At 44.9% G+C, this 13,292-nt stretch overlaps 1 protein-coding gene across 1 annotated transcript in view; it reads left to right on the top strand.

The window, feature by feature from the left end:
- BARX2 (BARX homeobox 2) overlaps positions 1-13,292 on the top strand; it is a 108,764-nt gene that overhangs the window by 1,778 nt on the left and 93,694 nt on the right. The window lies entirely within an intron of this gene.

Raw genomic sequence — 13,292 nt, 5'->3', positions numbered from 1 at the left:
CAGTCTCAGGGCCAGGAAATACATGAAACTTTTCTAAACACGTGTTTTACAATGATACCATCCCATTGGAAAACCCCTTGTAAATCAGGCCTGCAGGGTGCATAAGCATTTCATTGTGTTTATATAGCGCTGAAAACTGAATATACCCGGGCACTAGGCACTAAACCAGCAAGTGAAACAGAACAAGCTTTCCTACCCCCTTGGCTGTCAGCACCTGGAGGCAATTTCGTTTGCTGCAAACATTTAGATCAATGGATTGAAAAATGGGGTGTGCATATAGAATTCCCCACCATGTTGTGTGGGCAGGCGTGGGTGCCGGCAATATCCCACGATAACTGACTGACAGCCAATTCCTTCGCCCCTTGCCGAAGGAAAGGGCCTCCTACGAGTCCAAGGGCCTGATTCACAGATGCGTTTTATAATGGTGGTCAATTATCTTATGATAACGTCTGGTATACAATGTATTACTGCGGGAGAAGCAATCGACCGATTCTGCCTTTAGTTTAATAAAAGCTCAAATGCGCTGTGTAGTGCAGGAGTCACGCGACTTACCGACGGGAAAAGTAGGTTTTCCGTCAGTTATCAACAGTTACCAACCCCCATCAAAGCATTGTGTTGTCAGTCCGTGGAGTGATGTATTAACAGGATAAACTCGGCCCTGTGTCGCTGCTTCCTTGCACGGGGTCTGGGGGGCGGAGGGGGGGGGGGTTTAGAGTGGGTTTGGGGGGTGGTTGCCTGCTCTAATGTCAATTGAGCAGGCGCTGGGGCTGGCACAGTCAACAGAGCTGGTCGCCATTGTTAAAAATAGCCCAACGCTGACAATGGCAAAAGGCACAACTGGCATAACGTCTAAATGTGTGACACATGAGCACCGCAAAGGGGGCACTGGCAAACAACGAGGCTCAGCGGGCACCTGCGTTTCCAGGACAAGCAGAGTAACGGGCAAGGAATGCCACCGGACTGGGCATTTTCCGGGTTCTAGTGGACGCAGCATTGGCAGAATCTGGTAACCCGGTCCCTGGCACGTTGAACTAACGCAGCCGGAGTATTGGCAGAACCAGCACACTGCGGGCAGTAGCTCACTGCACACAACCTTTACCCGGGCAACTTTAGCACAACCTGTTTCCTGATACACCACGTGCAACAGACGCACTGACACTAGGAGGGCGAGGGGGCCCGGGCATACCCTGCACCGGCAAGAGACCCCCGAGATAAGCAGAAAGCCTGCCCTGGAAGATACAGGGGCACAGCGGCGGGAGGGGCAAAGGCTGGCCATGAGAGTGTGCCTGGCACGCGGCCCGGCGCCTGCGTGCAGAAGCCTTCACTCCCCGCGTCTCTGCGCTCGAGAGAGAACTTTCCTGAAGGCCGGATCCTCAAAAGCAGCTCCGTATTATCCACTGGGCCAAGTAGGCGCCGGCATGTGGGCCCCTGTCCCTGTAGGGGCCCCGCGGCAACGGATCAAAACGACGCGGTGCAGAACCTTAAACACGAGTGGGGTGGGGAGTGGGGGGCAACATTTTGACTGCCCAGGGGCCTCTAGAGGGTTTAATCCAGCACTGCTAAAAAGCACAACACGAGGCCCAGTGATATGCCATGCCCTGCCTTATGCCTGGCCCTCCGTGCTGCGCGCTGCCTCCTGCCAGGGACAGGCATGTCAAATAGCCAATCACATACCACATATTGCACAGGTCGGCAGGGGTCTCCAGAGAGAGACGGGTGGATAGGTAGACATATGGATCCATGTATTAGTTAACAAACAGACACCCCCACCCCCACCCCACCTAAATGGTAAGTACACAGATTGATCAATAAACATATGCAGCCATTAATTGGATAGATAAACATATAGCACCAGCTATTAAAAAATAGACAAATATATAGATAAACAGATAGATACACAGATGGACAAATATATAGAGCCACGTATTAATAAATAGATATATAGATAATGGATAGAAAGATACACAGATAGATCGAGATTGATAAACATATCGAACTATTTATTAATTAATAGATAGATAGGCAGATATATAGATACATCGGTAGGTACACATATCGATAAACATATAAGTCCATTAATTAACTAATAAATAGAGATATATAGATAAATGGATAGATAAACATATAGCACCAGCTACTAATAAAAAGACACGTATATAAATGCACACATAGATACACAGATGGATAGCTAACCATATAGAGCCATTTATTAAGACATAGCTATATAGGTAATGGAGCCTCTATGCCTCCGGGCTGCAATGCGCTTTACAAATGTAAAAAATAAATAAATAAATAGATAGATTGATAGATAGATAAACACATAGAACCATTTATTAATTAATAAACTGACAGATTTATAGATAAATCGATAGATACACAGATAGATCGATAAGTAGATAGATAAACATATAGAGCCATTTATTAATTGATAAATAGACAGACATATATATATGGATACATGAATAGATACACATAGCTTTATCTGTTATTATTATTCATATTTTTATTGTGTTCTTTGTTTTAAAACATTGAAACTTTTCACAATCATATTTAATATCACGTAAAAACATAAAAACAGTAAATAATAAAATACATAGGCACAGACATAATCCTAAAAACCTAAAATGATGCTACATTCTCACGCGCAATGCATTGCAGAAGAGGGGAAACAACAAACAGTTCCCCCCATTAACCAGAATAGGGAAGAAAGAAAATGATGCGTCGAGCGCGATGATTGGCTCCCCCTCGGTTCAAGTAGGACCAAAGGTTCAGGAAGGAACCTGTAGAGGGCTAAGACCAGTGGGACAGTTTCGCCCCACATAAGGCGAACCCAAAAATGTTCTCCCAATCCCTTTAAACCTTCTGGTGTTACACGTTTAAAATACTGGATTCTGCTCGTGGAAACTTTGGGCCTGGTTCTCCGAGCACTTTCCCGTGGGACTGCGCCATTATAAAACACTTCTGTGAATCAGGCCCTACATGTTTTAAAGTTTCGGGGATTGGAACACATCCACAGGATCTGCAGTGCAGCGGGCGCGCTGCCGTAGAATCTGTCCAACTGCCGATACGGTCCAGCGGGCACGCTGCCGTAGAATCTGTCCAACTGCCGATACGGTCCAGCGGGCACGCTGCCGTAGAATCTGTCCAACTGCCGATACGGTCCAAGGTTGGCAGCTGGTTTAGACGAAAGCGCAGACAAATATATCGATAGATAGATAGACAGATAGACAGATGGATAGATCGATAGATGATACATAGCCTGGAAGGCATTTTTTCCCTGAACACCATACATTTTATCTGGGGACATTACTGTCCGCTCGTTCGATGGAGCGGCCTTTAATGAACGTGCTCACTCACTTGAAAGGTTTGTTTAGTCCTGACGGGTTGAAACCTGCAGACGCGATATCCAGCACATAACTCCACCGCGGCCTAGGCCAATGGCCACTGGCACCTTTAGGCCTGACACCACTTGCAGGGCTCTGCAGACTTACTAGCCAGGGACCAAGCCGGTGGCCCATGGATTCAGAAGTCCTAAAGCAAGCACGTCTGCCTGGTTCTATGGAGCTAACTTTCTCCGTACATGCATTCAGCTCCCTAAAGCTAGGTGTCACATACTTCTCCACGGTTGAACTCATCAAACTATGCCGTCTTTCAAGAACATCACAACCCCAGTGCTCACCGTTTTCCGAGAATTTGCTGGGCTTACGGGGAGCTTTTAAGGCCCATGAGGACCTGGAACCATGGCAAGAGTCTCAACAGAATCACACAATTCCAGCGGTTACCCATGCACCGTCGACTTACTCAATGCTAATATCCTGGCTCAACCAAAACGGTGTGATCCTGGTCAAAGAAGCCTTATTCCGACATTCCTTTACTTTCCACATCTGCCACATGTGGAAGGGCCCGGCCACAGGCTGCATGTCAGTGTCAAGTCCTGTGAAAGGCCCAAAGGGCACATGCATGCCCTGAAGAAGAACTCGCCCTGCTTGCTTATGCAGCGTGCACGCACTAAAATGGCCATTAAGGTAACATTTCCCAAACGGCTGTCTGTTTCTTTAAGTGAACGAGCACCCATCCTCTGTTTGTGACTTTTTTGGTGTGCAATTCCTGCCCATCCGGTTGTAGGTGGCTGTGTGGAAGGGCAGGTCGTTATTTTAAACACCACAGACAATCTTTCTTTTCTAAAGAGGAGGACAACTTCTTGTGTAAAAGATCCCCAACTTGCACTGAAATTGAGTTAAATTGTGGGATTTAATTGAGAAATGAATCCTTTGTTAATTACACTATTGAGAACCAGCGCATCGGCAAATTCACCAGTTTGACTACGTGGGGGGGGGGTTGCTACGCCGTGGTAGTGCCGGGGGCCCAGGCCGCACACCACAGCCTTCTGCAGAGGAGTAAAGACCCTTTAGTAGCAGCCAGGCCCACCGGGGCAGCCTGGGCACGTGCGCCCGGCAGGTCACCTCAGGATGGCCGGGCTGCCGCCATTATCACGCAATAAATACGAAAGTGTTCAATGCCCTCGCTAACTTCCAGGAAAAACTTAAACAAGGATGTTTCTTTTGAAAGATGAAATGATAGTGACTGTAGAGCCTATTTTATATCCAGCTGTTCGTGGATTGCCAAAGACACAGGCTTTGTGCTTCACCTATAATCAAATATTTGCTGTTCTGCTTTTTTTATTAATGTAAATTGAATGTAGCATGAATCATAGCCACTCAGTAGTATGGCTGGTGCTATTAAAGGCAGAAAATACATGCGTATTTGATACACCCAGTCTTCCATGAATAAATATCACTGATGTGATATTGAAACTTTACAATTTACTTGAAGTGTAGGCGCCTTACAAATGCACAATACATACAATAAGCAAATGTGCATAGCACAGCGGCCACAGGACATTCTGATGGTCTTTTCGGAGAAAAAGGGGCACTAAAGGAAGGAAGTAACAAGCGGTATTCCTTCCCCGCCTGCAGAAGGCCCATTTCTAGGCTTGAGTTACCTATGGAAGATGATAGACATAATTCATTCTTCACCCCCCGCACAGTACCCCCCCACCCCGTGGTGGGGGGGGTGGGGGGGGGGGGACTACAGGACCATGTCCAACCTTTGTAAAAGTTCATTTTGTGCAGATATTTTTATTGACGGTTAGTCTGTTTCAAAGTGCCCCTGATTTTGGCAGCTGAGGAAGTCAAGGCTCAAGGAGATGACATATTTTCCCAGGATCACACAGATCGCATCAAGAGAGGAAGCCGGGATTAGATCTCGGGTCTCCCTGTTCCACCTTTGAACTTATAAAGCACACCCCATGCATGTTTGAAGGCCTGAATTAACGTTCATATTTTAGGGTGCTCTGTATGTCCCCAAGAGTTGCGTGAGAGTCTGCGGAAGGGCTGGCAGCCTTCAGGTCCAGCATCTAAACAACTCATCTCCACTTAGTAAACTAAAAGGCACCAGTTTCACGTGTATGAGGGACGTGTGGGGTAGCCAGGAATGATTGGTGTACAATATTTGTATGGTTTACATTTAAAATATTTGTATAGATTCACAGTATACCTTGCCAGTAAAAAAACTCCCAATGGCCATGTTTTTTCCCATTCCACTAACCTTTGTAGAAAGCAGCCGACACTATTCAGTCTCCAGCTTTATCCTAGTGCTCTTTCCACAAATGACTTCCTTTTAGGAAGTGGAGGGGATTGGCCGTGCCCAACGCTTTCGAGTACTGGACATTGCCAGGTACCCCTCACGTGGTGACATTTGTGAGCATATTACATTTTAGATGGAAAACAACATTCTAGGGCCTCTAAATGTCGAGTAGGGCCGGGGCGGAGTCAGCCAAACATCACTGGGGTTTGATTTGTTTCTCCATTAAGGAATGATGGGGGCCTGGAAGCTAGGGGAGTGGAGACTTGCTCCAGAACAGATGGGCTCGAAGGACACAGTTCGCTAAATCCTTCTAAAGACCACTGCCCACCCCACCCTTGGTTCCACCTGGTGGAGACCGAGAACCGGTGCACTGCTCTCCTGAGGGGCGAGCCATGCAAGGAATGCAATCAACTATTCATCTATGCATTCTATGCACTTACTCCATCAGAATTCTCCCTGGACCTAATATGATAGCAACCTCGTCTGTGTCCTCCACCCTCCCATTACTGTTTTTTTCCTCCGCACCACCCCTCCAGCACTATCTGAAATGTCGTCAGGCCTAGTACAACAGTTGCTTGTTTTGTTCCTCCCCTCCCTTTCTGCACCCCTCTCCCTCACCTTTTGTTTTCTCCGGCTCTACCAGAAATGTCGTCAGGCCTAGTACGGTAGTCGCCCGTCTGTTTCCATTTCCTTCCCACTCTCCCCCTCCCTTCCTTATCTATGTCTTAGCTCTTGCACTATCTGAAATGTCGTCAGGCCGAGTACGATAGTTAATTTCACATCATTACTGTTCATGGCCTGTAAGAATGTGGTTGTATTTTCCCTTGTTCCCTCCCTTGCCTTGAAGCGCTTTGAAACACATTGTGTATAGGCGCTATATAAATAAACGATCATATCATATCATATCATCCTTCAACACTCAGTCCCACCATATAGCGCTAGAACGCCAGGACGCCTGATATGATATAAGTAATTTATAACGTGCCAGTACACAAGTCTTTCTAGCAATTGTGTGAACACCTGTCCTGGTTCCTCACTGAAATGCCACTCAATCCGTCAACCTTGGATGGATGTCTGTTGCGCGACACTTAGTACTGCCATTTAACCTGCTTCTAAGCGCTTCATATGCAGGCAGGCAAGGGAGCTCACGAATAGGGAGAACAAGTGAATGGCCCAGGAACACATTGGACCTTATTACAGAACCTTTGCCCTTGTGCACGAACCTATTCTTTCAATTTATTTCCGGTCCACGGCAGAAGAGTACGATTGGATCAAACATTGCCCTGTGAACAAAATCCAAGTCGCATTATGAATTCACTGAAAACACATTGTGCTCTTCGTATGTGCAATTCAAGGTCTCTGGGCATAGAATGGGGAGCTGGCAAGAGCACAGGGGGTGTCTGCCTGCACATCACTAGACCCTCTCTGATTCCTGGCCCTGCACCCCAGATCACCAACCTTAGCCATAGAGAAGGCGAAGGTAGAAACAGCGCGCGACAACCTCCAACTGCATCTTGCCACACAAACATCCACCCACCCTCCACCACTCCAATTTATGTTCATTGACGCCACAAGAACTAGCCCTCATCAGAGCTTTAAATACAAATGCAGCTACAGCCCATCTTCTGCGGCTCGAGTGCCGCCGTGGAGCACTTTGGCTAAAGTTAGTCTCCGTGCCCTACCATGCAGCCCTGTTTCCAGCTGTAACCCTCTTTGCAGTTTTGATTAAATCTGTGACTCTGTCCAGGTTTCTGGTTCTGTCTGTATGTCTGATCCACTCCTTTTAAGGCTTTGATGCTATGTGTTCCTCTGAGCCAGGCTTCTGATTTCGTCCGTATTTCTCTTTCACTGGTTTTCAAAATCTGATTCTGATGGCAGTTTCCATTCTGTCTCTGACTCTTATCAATGCTTCTGATTCACTGTTTTAAAGCCTCTGATTCTGTTTGCAGATTTGATTCAGTTTGTGGCTTTGAGCCATGACTCTGATTCTGTATGTATTCCTGTTACATTGGTTTTAAGCCTCTTATTTTCCTGTCAGTTTCCCTTCTGTTTGTGGCTCCGAGCCATGCCTCTGATTCTGTATACATTTCTGATACATTGGTTTTAAGCCTCTTATTTTCCTGTCAGTTTCCCTTCTGTTTGTGGCTCCGAGCCATGCCTCTGATTCTGTATGTATTCCTGTTACATTGGTTTTAAGCCTCTTATTTTCCTGTCAGTTTCCCTTCTGTTTGTGGCTCTGAGCCATGCCTCTGATTCTGTATACATTTCTGATACATTGGTTTTAAGCCTCTTATTTTCCTGTCAGTTTCCCTTCTGTTGGTGGCTCTGATTTATGCACCCGATTCTGTAAGTATTTCTTATACATTGTTTTAAGTCTCTTATTTTCCTAGCAGTTTCTTTTCTGTGTGTTGTTCTGAGCCATGCCTCTGGTTCTGTTCATATTGCTGATTTTATGATTTGGCAGCTTGTAATTCTGTCTGAAGTTTCAATTCTGTTTGTGATTCTGATTTTTGTGTCTGGTTCTGTCTGCATTTCTAATACACTAGTTATAAGGCCCTGAATCTGTTTGCAGCTCCAATTTGGTTTGTGGCTTCGATCCATGCTTCTGATGTATTTGTTCGTATTTCTGATATATTGGTTTTAAGGCTTTGATTCGGATAGCGGTTTTAATTCTGGTTTGTAGTTCTGATTCTAATTTCAGAACCATTTTGGTTTCTTTATCCAGTACTGCTTATGTCTGTGGCTCTATCTTGGTCGTTGTTTGTAGTTAAGATTCTGCTTGGAGTTTTGATACTCTTTGGTCATTGGGGGCTCGATTCATGGACAAGTGTGCATTGATCCGTAAAGGCGGCGTGCCGAGAACTATGCTGCGCGAGCCTCCGCGCAGATTAAGAAATGCATGCTCTGCGTATTCATGGAATTGTCTGTGCCACGTAACCATATATGTAAGTTGCGGCCGGAACGTCCCTGACACGCCCCCATGCAAAGCAAAAAAAATCATCCAGAACAGCTACCTTTGCGTTCTCCCCGAGGCGCGAATACACACACCCTTCAAACAGTGTATGGGGCTCCCCGCAAGCAGGCCTGCATGTTGGGGACCTAGCGCGGGGTTACCCGTAACTGCTATCGGCACCATCACAACATGCGTACGATTTATCATAACTGTGGTAAAACTCTGAAAATCTGTGTGTGAACCCCGTAAACCATTCCTGCACCCTGCTACCCTGTTTACGTGCACCCCTAAGTCAGATCAGATTCACGGCTGCGTACACACACTCCGAAGTCCGACACCCGATCTTACTGCTGCGCAGTGAATCCTATGCGCAAGTGTCTGTATGCCTGCCTTCGGGTGGCGGATAGTATGAGGGCTTTGCGTGGCCGTTTTCCGGCCGAGAGGTTGTATGCTTGGATCCATGAATACATATCGCTCCACACAATAGTGGGCGTGCAATGGACTGCCTGCGGGCCGTCCCTTGTAATGCCCACTTTTTGCCTCATTTCTGGCCCCCTACCATCCCTCTCACGCCCCACGCCATGCATGGTGTCTCGTGCAAGGCACTCTGCCTCTCAAAGTGATGTGCCGAGCCTGCGCGGAGTCCCCACAGTATAAAAAAGTGCTGCACAGTCGATTCAATGAATTGACAAACGGGATTTTGCACGCAGTTTGGCATGCAAAGTCCTGATTTTTGGCGCAGAATTTGATGAATCGGGCCCTTAGTCTGCTTTGAGCTCTGACTTCACATGTGGATCTGGTTCGCATTTGTGTTCTGAATCTGTTTGAAGCTCTGATTCTGCTTGAAGTTGTAAATAGTTGCTTTATAGTTCTGGTTCTTGCAGCTGTTTTCTGATATTCATTCTAATTCAGTTTTAATTGACAATTCTGATTAAAGAGCAGATTGTACCTGAAGTAATACACTTGCTTTCCCTTTTCACCCGGGTTCCAGTTTTTCTGTCTGGAGGTCTCAATGTTCACGTGCTTCAATCTTTTTTTGATCGGTTTTAGTTTGCGTTTGATCACTTAATCTTGTGGCTGTGCTTGTGGTTTCCGTTTTGTTTGTAGATCCACATTCTGCCTGTTGCCAGTTGGGTTCTCCTTTCAGAGCTAGTGCTGCTTGGGGTTTCCTTCGGCTCCTTGTTCTAATCCTGATTATTTTAATTTACAGTTTATGGTTCATTTTTCGGTTGTCATCCTGATTTCGATTCCGCAGGCCTGACTTTCAAATCGTTTTTCAATAGGACTGTCCAATTGAAAAACGATTTTGTAAATCAGGACCTGAATCTGTTTTCAGTTCAGAAATCATTTGTTTTTCTGAATCCCTTTGTGATTCTTGTTGAATTGTTTTTAACATTTTGATTAAAGTTTTCATTCTGAGTGCTGTTCTTATTCTGTGTGCTCTTCTCATTCTGAGTGCTGTTCTCATTCTGAGCGTTGTTCTCATTCTGAGTGCTGTTCTTATCTGTCTGTACCTCTGATTCGGTGTAAGCTTTTGGTTCTGTTTGTAGTTATGATTCTGCGTGCAGGTCTGATTGTGCCTTAACTGCAATGACAGTTACAGCCCTGTTTGTGATTCTGATACTGTTGTTGCTTGTGGTCACATTCGTGGTTGTGTTTTAGTTGGTGATTTTCAGTCTGTGGCTCTTTGTTTGCTTCTGATACTTTTGGGGTGTCTGACTGTGTTCCCCATGTACGTGGTGTGTGTGCTTCTCATTCTGCTACTAGTTTTTCACGTCCTGTTCTTGATTGTTGGTTCAGCTTTTATTTAAAGGCCTGATTCCATTTGCTTGCTTGTCAGTTTGCCAGCTTAATTCATTTTGGTTTCTGATTCTGCTTGCGCTCGTCGTTGTATTTGTGGTTCCCAGTCCATTCGAGCCTCCCATTATATCATCATTTCTAGTTCTGGATGCTGTTTTTGTTCGATGAGCGGCTTTGTTCCATTTTGTACTTTTGTTTAAGTTTGTGCTTTTGTGTCTGTGGTTTTCAGTGTGTTCAGCACTATGGGTTAGACACAGCTGTCGTGCTGAGTCTGCTTGCTAGTTTGATTTTGTTTGCTGCTCTTATGCCAATAACATCTGTGTTGTGATTTAACAATGTGTTTCTGGCTAATATCATGATTCTGTTAATTGTTTTTCCTGTACATCTCATTCTATTTTGATTTTTGATTTGTACTTCATTTTTGATTGTATTGCTGCTTTGTAGCGCGTCTTGTTGCTAACCGCATTACCGCAGAGCGCGGCTTCTGATTGTGGTCATTCTTCTGTCTGCAGGTGTGATTCTTTAAATAGTTCTCAATCTAATTATGTTTCTGATCCAGTGTGTCATCTTGCACTTTCTGGTGAATAATTTCCTATTTGTGTTTCTGAGCCTGTCTTGATCCTTCTTGGGTTTCGATTCTGATTTTATGTAAGTTCCTGTTTTTGTTGATAATCTTGGTTCTGCTTTCAGTGAAGAGTTTCTGGTTCTGTTTGCGGCTTTGATTTTGCCTGCAGTTTTGATTCAGTTTACCAGTCTCATCCCAGTGGCGGTAGACTTGTGTGATTGTGCGTGTGCTTGTCACTGCTAGTGCTCCTCGGATTCTGTTGCACTTGTAATTGTGCTTATGCTTTGGATTCTTTCTGCGGCTCTGTTTACACGTCTGCTGCTGATTTCCTCCTCAGGTTCCATGTTTCGTTCTCTTATGGTCGCCTTGTTCTGTTTCTCTTTCACTGTTTTCACTCTGTTTTGCTGCCTTTTTTGTTCCCCTATAATTAGGACTTTGAATCAACTTTGTATTTTTCCTTTATACTTTCTTCTTATAAACATAATGGACAAATCAAGCGACCCAATGCAGGCCCTATGCATTCAGGGAGCAAAACTCCACATTCAAGCACTTAAAGAGCTATTTTGGTTCCAGAGGAGGGCAATTACGTGCACAAATGGCAAGAGAGCACAATCCATATTTGAGTTACTCCGACGGTGTTGAATTTCTTTGCGATTATAATTTCCACCAGGGGTTCCAACTCTAGTCTCTGGCCTGTTTCACTCTCTTGCCCGGCTCATGGGTTGAAACGCTTTCAGAAAGTCATTCCTTCTTTGGTTGCGAGTCTGGTTGATGCAGAGCTTCAGGGAATCATGGATTTTCTTTGCACGGTTCAAAGTGACTTTGCGCTACTGAAAAGTGACTTTGCACTGCCGACACAAACCCTGCTTCATGGAACTGTGCAAAGTGTATTTTTGCAGTGTAGAGTTAGTACAAAGTCATTTTGCAGTACAAAATGACCTTGCACTGCAAAAATACACTTTGCACAGTTCCATGAATCAGGGTTTGTCTCGGCAGTGCCAAGGCACTTTTCAGCAGTGCAAAGTCACTTTGAACCGTGCACAAAATTCCATGAGTCGGGGCCCTGAGTTTGCTCCAAATACCTAATATGTTGTTTTTGGCTCTGCTATGGTAGTAAGAGTTATGTGTTTATCAACAGAGCGTGACGAAAATAACTCCTCTTACAAAAATAACTCCTTCTAAACCAACCGAGTAGAAAATGGACTCTTAGCATAATACCGTAGTGCACAGTGACCTTATGCAACACGTGATAGAGCTACACATAATTGTGCATAGGTGCATATGCTTATTTGAAAGCACAATTTCAAGAGATAATAATAACTCATTAATAATATATTTTACTGTAATAGTCTTTTGTCTTTGTAGACTGTAACTAACAGACTTTCCTGTTATTTATTTAAAACAAAATCTGTTCGTTATATGGAGCTTCATGCTAGACTCCAGCTTCTAAGCGCAGTGCCGGGACTGGGAACCGAACCCGTGCTGCACAGTGTAGTCTTGTTTACAAGAGCAGAGTGTTGCCCCGAGCTATCCCCCGCCATGATACTCATTTCATCGACTATTGAAAGAAGAGAAGCCGAGACAGAGAGGGCAGAGTTTGAGTAGCAACTTCGGTTGGATGATAATTGTATGTGAATATGTTCTATGTGCAGCGCAGGCAAAATCACTAAATAAATAATAAATCATCATCGTTGTCATAGACCCTGCAAACCTCACGCTTGACAGAGTGCCTGTTGGTCTGTGCGTTAACCCAATGAAAGAACGTGCACGTTTTTAGTTTGTTTGTTTTGTATTTAATGACTCCTTTCATAGCGTTTGGAGATGATCTGTATTGAAACTGGTATTTCACGATGTTCACTGACCGCAGTTGAAGGTGCATGTTGCATTACTTCAGCAATTGGAAAATCCTTCCCCTCTGTAACTTTTGAACTGCCGAGTTTCGACTGGTGAGCCCTGAAGGAGCTAGCTGTATAAATCAGGTATCTGGGCAGCACGCGGAACACAAACGGAAACTGTTCCATTGTGTCACCCTTAAGAGTTCCAGAAACACTCCAATCCAGCACGCAGAGACACCAGACACACACATTGCCCACGTACAGGAAACAAACTGACAAAAGAATACCCTTTTTCATAGTTATGTTAAAAACCCAGAAAGTAGTACAGGAGTGAGTTAAGATTTGATATGTAGTGGGATGGACTTTGTTGGCATCCAGGAAGAATGAATTTGGACTGAGCAGCTGAACCTTATCGTTGAAATCATTAACATTTGGAAATTTTACTTTAGAGTTGGAAACCATAACTTTCAGTAGAAATGTATATTTTGTTATT

This window comes from Ambystoma mexicanum, chromosome 9, assembly GCF_040938575.1.
Source record: "Ambystoma mexicanum isolate Mex_15411 chromosome 9, UKY_AmexF1_1, whole genome shotgun sequence".
Lineage (NCBI taxonomy): Eukaryota > Metazoa > Chordata > Amphibia > Caudata > Ambystomatidae > Ambystoma > Ambystoma mexicanum.
This window is presented reverse-complemented; position numbering and strand designations above follow the sequence as displayed.